Source organism: Triturus cristatus, chromosome 3_2 (assembly GCF_964204655.1).
Source record: "Triturus cristatus chromosome 3_2, aTriCri1.1, whole genome shotgun sequence".
Lineage (NCBI taxonomy): Eukaryota > Metazoa > Chordata > Amphibia > Caudata > Salamandridae > Triturus > Triturus cristatus.
The window spans coordinates 931,160,018-931,178,498 of record NC_140584.1 but is presented as its reverse complement, the minus strand read 5'-3'; the positions used below and the strand labels follow the sequence as shown (position 1 = coordinate 931,178,498).

General features: G+C 43.7%; 1 non-coding gene across 1 annotated transcript; it reads left to right on the top strand.

Moving 5' to 3' along the window:
- The first annotated feature begins 18,111 nt into the window (after positions 1 to 18,111).
- TRNAT-CGU (transfer RNA threonine (anticodon CGU)) lies at positions 18,112 to 18,183 on the top strand. Its single transcript has one exon. It is a non-coding gene; the product is annotated as a tRNA-Thr (tRNA).
- Positions 18,184 to 18,481: the final 298 nt, after the last annotated feature.

Here is an 18,481-nt window from a genome sequence, read left to right as displayed (position 1 = left end):
CATAGCTGTGAGGCCCAGGGGATGGGACAATGCTCCTATGGGCCTCACAGCTATGTATCATGGTGGGGTGGTCCATGGGAGGGTACACCTTTCCCCTGGGCTTGCAGTGCGGCACCATTGTTTTGAGGCCGAAGGTAGAGCCCGCCCCCCATTCTGGGTCTCCTCTCTTGGGCCTCACAGCACTAGACCATGGCTGTGAGGCCTAGGGGTGTGGAGGCCCCTGTCCTATGCCTCGTAACCTTGGTGTAGCATTGTAAGGCCTTGGGGAGGGCCCCTCTCCCCTGGGCCTCACAGCCATGCTTATGTCTTGCAAAGCCCATGTATTAGTGGGCTCCCTCCCCTAATCCTGTGAGTGATACACTATGTCTGAGAGGCTCAGGAGGGAGGCCACGTGTGGGCTCCTCCCCTGGGGCCATCTGAAACTTTCTCACAGCTCTGCGCCATGACTCTGCGCATGGGTCCATGTCAAGGTCCATGTCCTGTGATGTCATTACTTGTGATTTCACGTTGTATGCAAGTGAGAGAGCCTCACACATTCCCTTTCTGCCCCAGTATAGCCACCATTCAAGAGCATAGCCAACAGTAGTGTAGCAGGTGCAGCGGCACTGGGCCCAGGGGTATTAAGTGCCCAAAGTTCCCAAATTATAGCTTTTTTTTACTGTGCAGCCAGAGGACAAGAGTAAGTGGATGCTTACATATTGTACCAGGGCTTATGTCACCATCAATGTGACACTTGCCTCTCTTCCATGGCCCTTACAGCCATGGTACAGAGCTGTGAGCCCTGGAAGAGGCAAACCCTCCTCTAGGCTTTGCAGCCGGCCGTGTTGGACGCTCATGCGAGAAGGCACCAGCTGATAAGCTTAGCAGCACAGAAGAATGGCTGTGAGGCTCATAGGATGACTCTCTCATGGGTGTAGCTATCAGTAGTGAAGCAGGTGCAGTGGCACCAGGGCATATGGATGTGAAGGACCTAATGAACTCAGATTATGACTGCGATTTGCTGTCTGTCATAATTTCTTCCAACAGGGCCTATGACTATATTACTATGCCACTAGTCCCTTCTCCCATGCACAGCACAGCCATGATCTAGAGCTGCGAAGCACAGGAAAGGGCCATCCTCCTGTTGGCCTACCAGCCATGGTCCAGTGCTGAAAGGCTCAAAGAAGAAAGCCTGATGTCCTGGGCCTTGCATCACTGGTCCATGGCTGCAAGGCCCAGGGCAAAAGGTCACTCTGAAGGGTGTAGCTATTAACTGTGCAGCAAGTACAGTGGAACTGTAGCCTCATGGGGTATGTGTCCAATATGCCCAAATTATGGCTGTATTTTACAGTCAACAAAAAAGTATACATAAAGTGATGGATGGAAGCAACTATTAATTACTCTGGCCAGCATCCCAATCCATCGTTATTTTGCTCACCATGCCATCTCACTTTAGACCCAGCCATATGCACATCAGTTTTGACCCTGCTGCAGTGGGAACAGTTCAGACAGAACCACCAGGCCAGGTCCTCCCTGAAACAGAACACAAGCATTCCAAGACCGGTTTCACTCTGATTAGGGCTCTTCAGCCAGGTATAGCTTGGTTCCAGTGGCACAGGGTGCACAGGATCCACGTCTGGGCATACCCATCCCTTTTAGGGTGACATGGATGGAATGCATGATATAATCTCAGCCGTTACTGAGTCTGGTGCTCCTATTAGATCAATTGAGGCCCACCAGAGAAGCTTTCCCCCAATTTGAAGTCCTCTGCTTACACTATTTGTCTTTATATTGTCTGCACTTCCAATTTGAGAGTTGATGAGGCAAGGAATTTTTGCTCTATATTGTTATAGCCCAAGAAGTTCCTGACAGCTATCCCCTGTCCCTTGAAGCCATAGTTCAGGACTGTGAGGCCCAAGGAAATGGATTGGTTATTGGTCCAGGCTGGGAGCATTATTTAATTGCATTTGAACATGTACTTTCCAGGTGTTGTTCAAAATGGGAGAAATCAAATGAAAGTAGAAGTATCTCAAATCCGTCAACTGAATCCGCATCATGCTAATTAACAAAATGAAATGTACCCTGGAACCATGTAAGTGTATACTAATCATTAGTATCAGACATTTCAAGGATCCAGAGGACTTTGATAGAAGTGTTGTATTAATGGCTCATGGCAAATGACATTAAACCCTTGTAGCCTACATATGATTGTATTCTGGTAGTGTCTAGCATTTTAATGTAACGTCTTTGATGCCTTTAATAGAAGTAAAGCTGTTTTCAACTGCTTTTCTTGCTTTTTATATTGTACTTGGACATACCTTATCTTGCTCTGGGTATCTGAGAAACTACCCTTGAATGTTAATCCACACTGCACCCCCTTAAGGGCATTCTGTATGCTGCAGCACAACTCATTAGAGCATGAAGAAATACGACCATATCATACCACTGTGATGGAACTCCACCCCTTCCCCTTACCAGTCCACACCGTCTTCAATCTGAGCTGCATCATCTGCACAGCTATCACAATGCATTAACAGTCAACAGACCATCTACCTTTCCTATCACGTCTTGACTTTATGCTTGCCGTTGACCCTGTTGGCTCTGCTGCCTCTTGGCTAGGTTTGCACTATACAAGTGACACCCCTGCCTTCTTGGATAACAAGCTTGCCATATCCAGTAGATCCCCACAAACCCGCAGCAAGGAAGCCTTCAGACAAAAGAAAAAAGAGAAAAATACGCAAATATCTTTTTCCACCCTTGCACTAAGGATCTGGAAATATATCCATATATCCATCTAGACAGCCTATACCCAGCTCCAATTAAAAAACAGCTGAATAATCAATTTGTGAACAAAAATACATCAAGATACTTTCACAGTCCACAAACTATTCCTGCTGTCACATGTTAATCATAATACGATTTATTAAGTGCATGGCTACCTTAATGTGAGGTGACCCAGCTCTGGAAGCAGATCTCCACATCCTTCCTATCGCTTTCAGATTCTTGAGCATCCTGATCTAAAAAAACAAGTTTTAAGCTGCTTCCTAAACAGATCTTCCAACTGCACCTGATAAACCGATAAGGGCAAGGCGTTCCATAGCTCTGTCGCAAGGTAGCTGAAAGAGCTCCCACCGAGCACACTTTCTTTACCTGTGGAACAGTCGCTGGCAACTCCCCTGCTGATCTTAGATTCCTTGAGGGGGCATACAGTTTTACTAGTGACTGAAGGTATTCAGGCCCTTTTGTTAACAAAAGCTTTGAGACAGTAGCACAGAGCTTTAAAAGATGATCTCCCCTTAACTGGCAGCCAATGTAATTTACTAAGTACAGCCCCAATAGAATCACACATTGGCAAATTCAGAAGAAAGCATGCCGCAGAGTTTTGCACTCTCTGGAGTTTTTTGATGCGTCCCTGAGTAGCTCCAAGATACAGAACATTGCAATAATCAAGTCTTGATATGACCAGGACCTGGATAACCATCTTTTTGTTGACTCTTGCAATCGGCACAAGATTTTACTCAGCATCTCGAGCATCTTGTTGACTGTGTCTTAGACCCTGTACAGCGCTTCACAGCCTTTCATCTGGGTTTGAGCTATATTAATACTGCCTACATGCGTGCCTAAAGCACTAATCTGGAAACGAATTGTTAATATTTGATTAAAATTATATCTTTTGGACAGACCTAGACAAACCCTTACCATCCAGTATGACTAACATAATGTATTTCCAGTTAATCGAAATTTAAAATATATGTACTTATTTTATTAGTGTTAATATTTATGTTTTTTGTGTTTTATTGATATCAACACTAAGAAAATTTGCTTTATACAAAGCTGTTCAACAATAGTCCATTATTGTCACTTCCTGTGATGTAATTTCTTGTGATTTCTCATTGTATGCAAATTAGAGGGACCTCACACATTCCCTTTCTGCCCAGGGCCCCAAAAGTCATAAAAACGGCCCTTACTCTCAGAGTAGCGAGGGCAGGCAGTCACAGGCTTCTCAGGAAGTTAGCTTGGGGGTACTCCAACTCAGAGCTCAACAACCATCCAACAGACCCAATTAAGTGAAAGTCCATCTTACCACTTATCGTTCAAGAAAGTACTTTAATCACACAGTTGCATTCCCCTAGTTCTAGGTTCTGGGCTCTCCCTCACTCTCTGTGCCATAAGGTGAAGTGTTATGAGCTCCTGCCCCAAAATAGGCCTAGGTAGCTGCACTGCCCTACATAACGGTTCTGGCGCTGACCTTTTACCTAGTTATGTGCTGAATAAATGTTGTGTGGTTTTCTTTGAAAACTAGCCTCATTTATTATGCATGAGGATTCTTAGTATCATATCTTAATACCCTGCCTAGGACATGCACAGAAGGATTACCATCTTCTGTATAATAAACTCTGTACAAAAGTCACAGCTATTGTCATCCTTGAAAGACAGACTCACAGTACCATTATACATCTAGGTAGAACCCCTGAGGGTACCATTTGGGTGTAAAAGAACCACATCTTCACTGGGCAACCAGAGAGAAAGCTTCCACACTGACTTGAGACACTGAAGTCCTTCGTTCTCTCCCATCAGGTAATGGGGTTGGCTCTTTCTTAGAGGATTTTTGGCTTTACACCTTTATACATGCTAAGTAGACTTAGGTACATTTAGATAGGGTTTTGCATCGTAGGAGTACGGTCGATTACTGCAATGTATCGATATGCCTGCATATATTTACTGTTTTAGCACCATGGTAGAATTCTACCTTTTATTTACTCTGTTGGTGTTTGTAATCTTATATATCTGTTTCTGTCTAATGATTGTCATAGCAAACATGTTTTATACTAGAATGATGCTGGTTCAATAAATGCTTACTGAAAAAGTCCCCATTGTTTATTCTGTGTATCTCTGTGAGACTAAGTGAGCACGTTTGACTGAGCGAAAAGTGCTGTACAGTTTCCACGGTCTCTGAAGGATCAAGAGTTGTCATGTTCGATAGTTGTCAGAAACGATTCACTCCTTGGTAAGGTTAGGGGGCTTATGGTGGCACTGTGAGCTAGCTGGTCCAGAGGCTAACATATCCTTCAGGGGTGTCTGGAATCAGTCTGGACACCAATCCCTTAGTATCTGTTATCTAAACACGCAGAGCCTATGTATTATTAGGAACTACACAACAGTAGTATGGTTATGGTTGAAGTGCAGTGAAATTACCTTTGATGCATATGTGCACCTAGTTCTAAGTCTTTTGGTCTTTCCTCTTCATGACATGAGCAGGTCCTCGCAGGATAGCTTCAGGACATCACAGCATTATATCACTACGCTACTATGTTCACAAGAGCACGTTGCACAGACATTCTTCAGTGGGGTCTACTCAGCTCTGTGTGCTGGGCCACATTTGGTGGCAGGCAAATCCAGCCTTAGCTCTGCAGTCATGGTGGTTTTGATGGAGCGGCCTCACTATGACTTGTGCAATTGGATGCCTGAAGATTGGCAGTCCTGAGATGACAAGATTCCAACCAGACCATTGGTAGCTTCAGTCCCATGGAGATTCCTTTGCAATCCGCACTTGCAGCTCACACCCAAGCCAACTGGACAGCAGGGATGGCACAAAATAGGCCAGGCAACAATTCAGAGATTGGGCCTCGCATGGTCCAGAGAAGCGATTTGGCCGATCACAGACACACAATCACAGCCCTGACTGGGCCTCTGACAATCACATAGTCACTGAATCTCGGTTCTCACTTGGGACTGTCAGGGGTGTCTTCAGAGGTCCTCTGGCTCAAGGATTCTCTGGTTCACTCTTGATCAGTCTCCTTTTGGGTGCCCCACAGCAACTGGGGATAAGCTGGATCGCACTACTTTCGGGACAGAATCTCCTCCTGCAGGGCAATGCATGCTCCTTCCCTCTTACAGCACACAGGCAGGCTGTTAGGCACTTTAGGAATGATATACAGCTCCTCCCACAAGAGATTAAGGTTTCAGGTGATGTCCCTTAACCTCGGGGAAACTGGCTGTCAGGCAGCCACCAGGCTGGGTGGCACAATATCTCTTTGTGTACACTATGGAGCACTCTTTTCCTTTGTCAGAGTGAGCTTGGATCTGGAACGAAATGGGGTAGTTGGGTTACCACTTTTATATATACAGCTGGCAGATAGATGTGGATCAACTCTCAAACTGTAGAACACTCCAAAGCGCGGTCGCACATATGAACGTGTGCGTCAAACTGAATGTGACTGACGTCGGGTTGGTGTCAGTGCACGCCTTGCTAGACTCCGGTGCTACAGGCAATTTCATGGATCAAACATATGCCAAGGAAGTGGGCATATAGAGTGTAAAAAAGAAAACACCGGAGATGGTAAAAGCCGTGGATGGCACAGAATTAACTTCGGGACCAGTGGAATACCACACGCAACCGCTCCAAATGACAGTGGGAGAAAGATACAGCGAATCCATACAGTTCGACCTGATAGATGCCCCTCAGTTCACTTTGATTTTGGGAATGCCCTGGCTGACACTCCATGATCCTCACATCCAATGGGCAGCTCGAACCGTCACTTTGAACTCTCCTTATTGTACCAAACACTGTACTCCTGACAGAATGGAGGAACGAACCAAGGAGGAAAACCCGGCGGTGTTTCTGGCTGGAGGCGGTGGCCTCACGAACGTGGGTTGTATTTCAATGTTACCCCCAGAATACCAGAGATATAGCGATGTGTTCAACGAGCAAGAGGCAAATAAACTACCGCCTCATCGGGCATACGATTGCGTTATTGATTTAGAACCTGGAGCCAGTGTTCCGTGCAGCCGCATCTATGCTCTTACAGAGGCAGAAACGACCTATTTACAGCAATACCTCAGCTCTCTATTGGCCAATGGCTTTATTCGGCATTCCTCCTCTCCTGCATCATCTCCTCTTTTTTTTAGTCCGAAGCGTGAGGGAGGCTTGAGGGCATGCATAGATTACAGAGCTCTGAACCGTATTACCAAAAAGAATCGGTATCCCCTCCCCCTCATCCCGGTACTGTTAGATCAACTGAAAGGAGCCAAGGTCTTTACGAAATTGGATCTCCGGGGAGCATATCATTTGGTCCGAGTGCGGCGGGGGGATGAGTGGAAGACGGCCTTTAGAACCAAGTTTGGCTTGTATGAATATCAAGTGATGCCTTTTGGTTTTTGCAATGCCCCCGCCGCCTTCCATACTTCATGGTTGAGGTATTGAGGGGACTGCTGGAGGTATCCTGCATCGTATACATCAATGACATTCTGGTCTACTCATCTTCCCTGGAAGAACACATACACCACGTGGCAGCTGTATTGGAAAGGAGCTTCACCATATCATTTTCTTCAAGCTTGCCTTCAGTGGTGAGAGGACCGCTGGATACTCATCGGAAGGATAAGTAAACGTTTCTAGTTTTATACAAGACTGTGTACCCACATTTATGCCTTGATGGTTTTCTTTATGTTGTGACCTACCTGTTTCTCCACGACTCCGCTCTGCACCCACACATGTAAGTGAATGAACGTAGACTGAACTATAGGGGGGGAGACGGGGAGGTGCCGTAACTTGAAAACTAATGTATGTATGTTGTGTCTCCATTACAGGGCATAGGGGTAGAGTGCAGGAGAGAAGGGTCGTCACCTTTATCTTCATTCCTTTCCGATGACTGGAGGCAACGCTGTTTTTGTTTCCTTTGTCCCTTTTTTCCTTTCCCCGGTAGGGGTGTCACCTGTGGCGTCACCTGTGGCGTGAGAGACAAACTGCGCGCAGGGGTCGCCTCTTAGGGGAAGGGATTATCTAGCATCGTCCCCGCTGTACCCGGCTTCCAGGTAAGAGGCACTCGCTGTATCACAGGGTCCGACAGAGTGACAAGCCCTGTTTCTTAGGGAGGCGGGGCTTAAATACATAACGTGATTCCTCCCCAATGCATCATGGGAGATGTAGTTTCTAAGCCCCCAGTCACACAGATCAACCTGTACCTGCTCCGTGGCGCCCCCTCCGTTGGGTCATGACACTCTACTTCATTCCTTCTTACACACAACATACACTCTACTCACAAACACATCACCACCCTCTTTATCTTACAATTTTCTCTCACAAGCAATACTATACTAACAAATCCATCTCATAAAACAAATACATCAGCATCCCCTTTCATTACTCCTCAAAAACACAACATATCACGCACACCAGCACAACAAAATCCCTCAATCGCAACAACCCTTATACTCGCCATCAAAAACTACAAACATACACCCACCTTTCAAATTACACAAATGAACAAACTCCAATACCAAGCTTTCTTTCTTCCACCACACCTAACACACATACAGGATCACAACAACCCTCTTTTAAACACCTCTCACCCATTGGACAATTTAGAACCTTACTGAATGACCCACATGCTGCACCGCCACCCTGAACTCATACATCTTCAGCCCTAAACAGAAGCAAACAAAAATAGTAAAGTGCCACACCTCACAAATTTGCTTCTCTATGTCTACTGCACAACAAGGTTACACTACAAAAACAACACAGCACACCAACTCACTCTCAAACACCGTTTTCCCCACCTACACACACAGACCCGTCAAACTGCCTTCTTAGCCTGCTGGACGAGGAACACGATACAGAACAGCCACACGATTGCTATCCTCATACAGCTAATACCAACACTAAGGACACACCAGCTGCATGCCCACAAAATACTGCTCACTCCTCAACAAAACAAAGTCACACCATCTCCAAAGCACAGTCTCTAAACTGCCTACTAATAAATGCTCGATCGCTCTAAGAACAAACATCACGTCCACGACCTCCTCACTGTCGCAAAATCAGACATACTATTCATTATTGAATCATGGTTGGGCGATGATATGGCTCCAGTCCTGCATGAAGCTGTTCCTCTAGGCTATCAAATGATCACCAAAAATCATATAGGCAAAAAAGGAGGTGGCCTAGCTGTTGTGGTCAGGCAAACATTGCATATCACAAAGTTGACGACATCTCCATAAAAGATTGTGAGGCCCTTTTCACCAGATGCAATCCTACAATGTTGTCCTCCTGTAACTTCCTGCTCCTTTACAGACCTCCACCTAGCAAGGCAACCTTCCAGACGCACTTCTAGACATGGTTTCAAACCTGATTACACCACACTCCAACCTATGTGTTCTGGGTGTCTTCAACATTTGGTTTGACAAACCAAATATGCCCCCTCCGAAAACAATCATCGCTGGCCTAGAAGTACTGAACCTGTATCCGATCGTTCACAAACCCGTACACATCGCTGGACACATCCTAGATATCATTTTTGCTAATACAGAATTAATTACCTTTCAAACAATGACTCCAGTCACATGGTCAGACCACCATTTGCTTGCCTTTCAACATAAAACAACACTAAGCGACGCACCTAAAACCACCTTATGTGCATCCACCTATCAGCTGTGGAACAAACTCTATTTGGAATACTTAGAAACACAACTAACATCCAGTAGAGATCTAGAAACAATAAATTCTGTTAAAAAACTATAGGAGTGGCTACAGGAGGCTTTTGATATCCTGATACCACTAAACACCACACAACAGAACAAAAGAAAACAAGCACATTGGAGAAATACAGAGACAAAAGAGATAAAACAACAAATTAGAAAGCTGTCACATGCCTGGTTCAAAACAAACGCCAACCAAGACAAACTTCGCCTACAGAAAAGTAACAGATTGTACAAGTTGGCTATCAAAAAAGCGCAGAAAAAAATACTATTCAGACAGAATTCAAAATGTGCAAATAAAGGATTCTATAAAATTCACAATGAATTTCGTAAACCTAATTGCCTAGAAGCAGCTCATCCCAGTTCACAGACAAACTCGCAAATTGGGCAGACAAAGCTGACACATTGGACTCATACTTAAAACAGAGACAAAGCATCAGTACTAACCCTTTCGCGAAGCTAAAATCCTAGAATACTCTCTGTTCCTTCCAACACATTTCACATGATGAATTTATGGACCTGGTCAAAGCAAGCAGGCCTGCCAGCAGCCCTTCTGACCCTCGTCCACCGCAAACCTTCAAAACAATTCTTCTAACAACTTCTGCTGCCACTCCAGTAAGGAGAATCATCAATAACTCCTTAACTACTGGAATATTTCCAGAAGAACTCAAAAAGTCATACATATGCCCATTACTGAAAAAAACAAACTTGGACCAGCTGAACCCTGACAACTACAGACCGATTTCAAATGGGGCTTTCCAGGGCAAACTGATAGAAAGAGCAGGTTTCGCCCAGATGTGACAATTCACTGAAGAGAATGCCATACTTTTAGACTCCAAAATGGGATTCCGTCCAGGAAGAGGCACAGAATCAGCCCTCCTTGCCATCTGGGATGACCTGAAGAACACAGTTGACTGAAACGGGGTTGCTGCGCTACTTCTCTTGGACCTGTCGGCTGCCTTTGACACAGTTGACCATGACACTGTGATACAAAGACTCCACGAAGCCGGGAGAGAGGGGACTGCTCTAGACTGGATCGCGTCCTCCCTTTGCAACAGAACTAATGTCATCCATACCCCACCTTTCTCGTCCAAACTGTACTTCACAAAAGCAGGTGCCTCAAGGCTCGATCATCTCACTCATGCTTTTCAACATCTGCATTAAGTCATTATCGGCACTGATCGATCAATTTTACCCCATGTGCTATAACTATGCAGATGACAACAAATACTCCTTCAAATGCAATGCCCCAAAAATATTGGAAACTCACCAATTTTCAGCTGTCTCATTACTGTGGATCAATGGATGACATGGAGCCATAACATTATGACCCACTGGCCATGTGGCCTGATTATCTGGGAACACCGCCTAAAATATCGAAGGAAGTCAGAAACCTCAGAATGACCATGGACTCCAAGCTGTTGATGAATGCCCAAGTGAACAAACTAGCAAGATCAAGCTTTGTTACTATAAAACCTCTGCGATTAATCTTTCCCCATTTGGGATTTCCACACATGGTCCAGGCTACCATCTCCCTTGTTTTGTCCAAACTCGATTACGACAATAGCCTCTACCATGGATCACCTTTAACGACCATGAAAAGACTACAACGGATTCAGAATTCGGCTGCCAGGCTACTCTTACGCATAAAACCGCAAGACCACATGTCCCCTGCCTTGAAAGCTCTGCATTGGTTATTGGTTGCCAGAAGATCCACATTCAAGCTGCTTTGTATCACTCACAAAGTGATACATGGAACAGGACCACTCTTTATCAGGAATAAAATCACCAAACGTGGTGAAAGGAACCTCCCCTCTAGAGTAGCACCTCGCCTCAAAATCCCAAGATACAAGAAAAAAAAACATGGGTGGCATACCCTTCTCTGTTCAAGCAGCCAAACTATGGAACTCTTTACCCCCCCAAAATAAGATCCACGGATAACCACCTCATGTTCAGAAAACTGCTCAAGAATTGTCTCTTCCCCACATAAGCACCATACGCAAACAGATAAATATATAGCATATCTCTCTGTATATAAGCATTTAATTTGTACTATGGATATCTACCTATATATGTGTATTGCTTTGTATAAACGTGTAGAATTCTTATGCTTAAAAAAATTATTATATATATTCATTAATTCTGCTTAACAAATGTATATATTACTGATAGTTACATTATTCTATGTTTTTAAAATGTATATAAGTGACTGCATAAATAATGTAATCTTTGTATCATAACTATTTATCTACAATTGGTTCACTATTGATCTACAAAACAAATATATATGTATATAAAAATAACTAAAACTATTTTGAAGTACAACAACATTTGAAAGCCAGAATTTATGTACTACATCTTTAATCTATATGCTACCTTCCTTTATGCATCTATATACCTTCCGTGTAGTTATGGATCTACATCTTTATTACTTTTGGATCTATATATTTATTACTTTGACCTATTTATTACTTTTCTTCTAAACTCAGCATATACAATGCACTACCCTATTTTCACCCAATACCGCTCTCAATATATCCTCCAGCTCAACTCTCAGACTTATCTCAAACCTCTTTCTACTTTTTCCAGTGCACTAGACTATTCTCACTCTATACCTCCATCAATATATCCATTACCTCTACTCTCTCATTTATCCCAAACCCCATACCACTACTATGGTCCCACAAAACAACCCTTTTGAGACTCTTCCCTACTCCACCTGTCCTTGCATCATCTAATACCTCTTTTTACTATTCTGACCCCCCAAAACAAGCCTTTCTAAATCTTCCCTCTGACTCTTCCCCTCCACCTTCCTTTCACTCATCCCCCTCCACCTCCCTTTTACTCATCTCAAGCTTCCTCCTACTTCTATAAGCTCCCCCAAAAATACAATTCTAAATCCTTCCCTTCTAATCCTCCACTATCATTTTCAATACAAATAACAGACTAACATGTTCACCACTCAAATTAATTTAATATTTCACTATACTAATTCACCACTAATCCTTTATGGGATCCAGAGTAGCGTTCTACTCGCCTAAAAAGCAAAAGCACTTCAACACCTCCTCAGGGGTAGCAAGCGCTATATAAATGCAAACGCTTTTCCCTTCTCTAGCCCTTCACTATGCTTCTCAATCCAGATAACTGACTAACATATCCACCACTCAAATTACTTTCCTATTTTCACTATACTAATTCACCACTAATCCTTCCTGGGTTCCGAAGGAGCGTGCTACTCACTGAAAAAGCGCTTCAACACCCCATCAAGGGTAGCAAGTGCTATATAAATGCAAACTTTTTCTCTCTTCTATCCCTCCACTATCCTCCTCATTCCAAATAACTGACTGACATATCCACAACTCAAATTACTTTAATATTTTCACTATACTAATTTACCACTAATCCTTTATGGGTTCCAGAGTAGAGTGCTTCTTGCCGAAAAAGCACTTTGACGCCTCATCAGGGGTAGTAAGCTCTATATAAATGCAATTACAATTACAACTCAATAATCTCCATTTTATCTGTATTGCATTTAAGATGGTTTGATTGTATCCACCGAATAACGTCCATTATGCAGGGCTTTAAATTGCACTCTGAATCAGTTGATTCTTTGTCTAGAACTAGAATCAGCTGCGTATCATCTGCATATGAGGTTGTTTCGATACCGAAGGATGATATCAATGAAATAAGTGGGGCCATGTAAATATTAAACAATCCAGGGTTAAGAGATGAGCCCTGCGGTACGCTCGAAGTGATTGTCTTTTTAGGTGAAAATATGTTCCTAGTGCTACTGTATGCCTGCGATCTGCAAGGAAAGATTTCAACCAGGCCAGGGCCAGATGGGAAATGTTGCAACTTTTAATATGCTGTAATAGGATGTCATGGGAGATAGTATCGAATGCAGCTGATAGAGCGAATAAAATCAGCACTGCATTCTTTCTAGCATCCAGAGTTAGTTTTAACGTGTCTGCAACTTCAAGCAGAGCTGACTCCGTAGAATATTTAGGATAGAATCCAGTCTGTCGGGGTGTAGAATATTGACCTCTTCCAGAAAATTTGAAAGTTGGTTATTTACCAATTTTCCCAAGGGCAGGGAGTAGTGAGATAGGACGGAGGTTAGAAAGGGTAGAGGGGTCTGCTACATGTTTCGTCTGTAGTGGTTTAACAGCAGCAAGTTTCCACTCCGTAGGGACTTCTGCCATGGCTATTGAGGAGTTTATGATCTTATTAATCACAGGGCTCACAATGTCCATGATGGCATGGAAAATGGACAGAGGGCAGGGGTCAAAAGGAGAGCTTGATTTGCACAAAAAGATTGCTTGTCGGGACAGAGATAAGCTGATGCTATGAAAGGCTTGAAGGGAGGATCCTGAATAGGAAGGGTCCAACTCCAAATCTTGTATAGACAAAGGGGCAGTACTGAACTCGCTTTGACTGTTCTGGATTTTTTCTTCAAAATAATTTGTTTTCATAGGATCTGTGAGGGGGGATATCCTTTCGGTTGTAGGAATGATTTAACAATTGTGAAGATAGATTTTTGATCATGCTGGGCTTCTGTAATTTGCTTAGAAAAGTAAACCTTTTTAGCTAACTTGATCTGTGAATGGTAAGTTTTTAGGGACAATCTAAATTGCACTAGATCTTCTGTCTTGTAGGCTCTTCCCCACCACAGCTCCAGCTGCTTACAGTGAAGATGGTAATCTGCTTATGCCTGAGTGTACCATGGGGCTGGGAGCTGGGGATTCCGTTTCCTCTTTACTTGAACTATTGGCGCTAGTTTATTGTTCACCTGGGTAATGCAGGTCTTAAAATGCCAGACATCGCACGTAGCGTTTCCCGACAAAATGGGCCTGGACGCTGATGCAAATCTGATCAGCTCGGGGTCAGCCATCAGCTTGACCCATTTATTTGTTGTTAGCAGTGTTGATGCTTAAGGGGTAGGATGAGAGCTGGTTCCCTGAGGATTGATACTGAACGGGATCAGCATATGGTCTGACCACGCCTGTCGGATTGGTGATTCAACTGTAAGTGTTAGAAGATTAAAACAGATGCCATCCAGAGTGTGTCCTGCAGAATGTGTAGGGAAGACTACCAACTGATAAAGCTCGTAGGTGTCTAGAGTGTCCGACAAATTTACTATTCCAGGTCCATCATATATTCAAGGTGGAGATTGAAGTCTGCCAAGAAAGTAAAATTAGAATACCAGAGAATCTGTGGGGCTAAGGCATCACCTAAGGATTCTAAAAAACAGGAGCTGGGGCCAGTAGGTCGATAGATAAGCCCCCCTGCAATTGAGAGGGAGAAGCTGAGCTTAAAACAGAAACCGAGGCTTTCTGTCCCTTTCAGATGGACTAAATCATAGTTAAGACATTGATAGGAATCTCAGTAGATGAGAGCTAGCCTGTCTCCACGGGACTTCATTCTATCCTGTCTACAAATAGTGTAGTCTAAAGGTAGAGACTGGACAATATCAGGATTGCACCATTCCTTAAGCCACGATTCCATGATAAAAAGAAAATCAAGCTGCGAGTCAATAATCAAGTCATTGATTTCTTGGGCATTTTGCACAGAGAACAGGCCTTAATAAGCTCCCCCACATAGTGGTATTGCTAATGACCTGTTAATAAGGGCAATAGGGGTTTCTGCGAGAGAGTCAAGAACAGTTCTGCAGTTTAGGCAAGTCAAAGGGCCTTTCAGTGAGCAAGACAAATCTCACAATGCTTAGAAGTAGTATTCAATGTTTTTAGAAATGCCGATGTCATAGAAATACCTGACTGAGTTTGGGCAGCGTGGCTAGCGCTGGCCGTGTCCACGCCATTGGTGCGCCAATGGCGTGCCCGCTGCACGTCCGCGGTGGAATGCACATTAAATACCGGTGCCCTCCAACTGAAACCAAAAGATGACCACTCTAAAAGGGACGTCCGAACTTTTGGAAGAGTAGTTCAGCAAAGTGCAACGTGCAATTCCAATGAAAAAGATTAGAGGCCACATGCATCAACGAAAAAAAACGGTCGCAAACGGGCAAATTAGCAGAATCTGCCCCTTTGCGATTGGTATTTTTGCATTTGGGATACACCATCCCAAATGCAAAAATCGCAATTTAAGGAATCACTAAATTTGCGATTACTTAAATTGCGATTGCATTTATGGAATGGCAAATTGTGATTCCTTAAATGCAATGCATTAAGCAAATAGGAATCGCAAATTACCATCAATCTAAAGTTGATGGTAATTTGCGATTTATTTGCATAATGCACTACAGTGCATCTTTCAAAGTCCCATGTTACACTCACACAAGCCCTGGGGCATGTGTGTGTGCAACATGTGGTAAAATGGAAATTTCAGGGGTGCAACAGGGTGTCCTTTTGGCACCCTTACACCCTTGAAATTGCATTGCGCACCTAATTGGAAGTCATTCCTTAATTGCGACTCGCAATTTGCGATCCGCAATTAAGGAATGTGTAATTTGTTTTGCGATTCCTGCATAGGCAATTGCGATTCCATAATTGCGATTCCTTAAAAATCGCAATTAAAGAATCGCAATTGCCTATTTTGATGCATGTGCACCTACATTTGTATACTTTCTAATAGCGAGTTAAGAACAGTTTTTCAATTCATTCCCCCCTCCAGTTATTCAATGAATTCCCCCAATTTTACAAGAACAAATAAGGAAGACTGGCAGTTTGCTCTAGCAGCATAAAAACCCAACTTAGCCGCTGCACGTCCGCGGTGGAAGGCACGTTAAATATTGGCACTAGCCAACCACTAGTGCGCCAAAACCAAAAGATGGCAGTCCGAACTCCCAGAAGAGGGGTTTAGCAAAGTGCAACGTGCACTTCCAATAAAAAAGATTACATTCTTATACTTTCTAAAAGCGAGTTAAGAACAGTTTTCCAATAAATTCCCTCATAGCTATTCAATTCATTCTCCCAATTTTACAAGAACAGTTAAGAAAGACTGGCAGTTAGCTCTAGCAGCATAAAAACCCAGCTTAGCCGCTGCATGTCCTCGGTGGAAGGCACACTAAATACTGGTGCCCGCCAACCACTAGAGCACCAAAACCAAAGGATGGCCGTTCTAAAAGGGACGTCAGAACTCCCAGAAGAGGAGTTCAGCAATGTGCAACGTGCAATTCCAATAAAAACATTACATTCATATACTTTCTAAAAGCAAGTTAAGAACAGTTTTTCTATCTATTCACCCCAGTTATTCAATTATTTCCCCCAATTTTACAAGAACAATTAAGAAAGACTGGCAGTTTGCTCTAGCAGCATAAAAACCCAACTTAGCCGCTGTGCATCTGCGGTGGAAGGCACATTAAACATTGGTGCCCACCAACCACTAAAGCGCCAAAAGATGACTGCTCTAAAATGGACGTCTGAACTCCCGGAAGAAGATTTCAGCAAAGTGCAACGTGCAATTCCAATAAAAAAAATTGCATTTTTATTTGCACTTCGAGTTCTACATGCAGAAACAGACATCTCAGGTCCGGGGACAATGTCTTGCTGCTTTCCATCGTCACCACCTCGCCAGAATGGGAGGTAGGTCCCTCTCTGTAAGGGCAGCAATGGCCTGGAATAGCCTGCCTTTTGAGCTCAGGAACAACCAAGACCTTAGGCTGTTCAAAAAGCAGTTAAAAACGTTGCTTTTTGATTAGTCTCTCAGCCGCGTCTCTCACTTCCACTCTCCTCTGCATAGGTTTTCGTGCCAAGACACTTCCGAGTAGCCGCGCACGTTACAAATGCTGGTTAATATAACATAACATAACTTTCTAAAAGCAAATTAAGAACAGTTTTTCAATTCATTCCCCACAGTTATTAAAGTAATTCCCCCAATTTTACAAGAACAATTAAGAAGGACATGCAGTGTACTCTTGCAGCATAAAAACAGAATTTTGCTGAGTGATGCCAGGGCCAAACAAAAACAAGCATTTGCAATGCAATAGGTCTCGCATTTACGCGAGTTTAAGCTATTGGCATTGTAAATGACAATGCCTTTTATGTATGTTTTAAAAACCAAAACTGAAATAAAAGGTATTGTCATTTACAATGCCATAGCTCAAACTTGCGTAAATGCGAGACCTATTGCAATGCAAATGCTTGTTAGTTGTGCACTGTGAAGACAGGGATGGCTCTGACTGATTGGACTGCTTAGTCCACCAAAACTAAATTTCCCACTAATTGGATTCGGCAACAGGCCCATCAGCCCATGTCCGATTGCCTGCCTTGCCAATCCGATCATGAATAGTGATAAACAAATGGGCGGGGCAGGACTGTATTCCGTGTGTGTGCCAGCTCTACGCCCCTGCGCAGCGTGCGGTACACCAGCGTGATCTAAACCCGGTGCCTACCGGAGCCTAGAACCTATCACCTACCAGCTTATGTCTCCAATTAGAAAGCGAGGACGGTGTTAGAAGAATGCACGCGCACCAAAAGCAGTTATTTTGACTGCACGCGATCCTGAAAGAGATCCGAAGCCCAGTTATAAAAAACAATTGTAAAGCCAGCATTCGCGGTGCTCTGGCTTTCAGAAAATCAGGGGTCGCATAAAAAGCCAACAACAAATATAAAAGTAATACGATTAAATCGAAAGAGGAGGCGTTGATCGGATCCAAAATGACGTAATCATATGATGCCCAGAATGCAGTTTGTTCGTGGCGGCTCAGTGGCCAAGTGGTAAGGTGTCGGTCTCGTAAACCAAAGATCACGGGTTCGAACCCCGTTGGAGCCTCAGTGTTGGATTTTATTCAAAGAGTTAAAACTTGCTAAACGATCCCCTCCTAACAATATGCCAGGGAAATGCTGAAATTCATACTCTTGAACACTGCAAGGTCGTAGGGGTGGTCGGAATGTTCTTATAATAGCCGCTTGGCCTTTAATTCAAACATCGGTGACCACCTAAATCGTTTAAACAAATGATTTTGAATTTCACACTGGCACAATCCTTACCACACATATCCTTTACCATGGCTCTCTTTTACAAATGATTGTTTTTAGGTGTCCCTGCTCAATTGCTATAACTGAAGTCA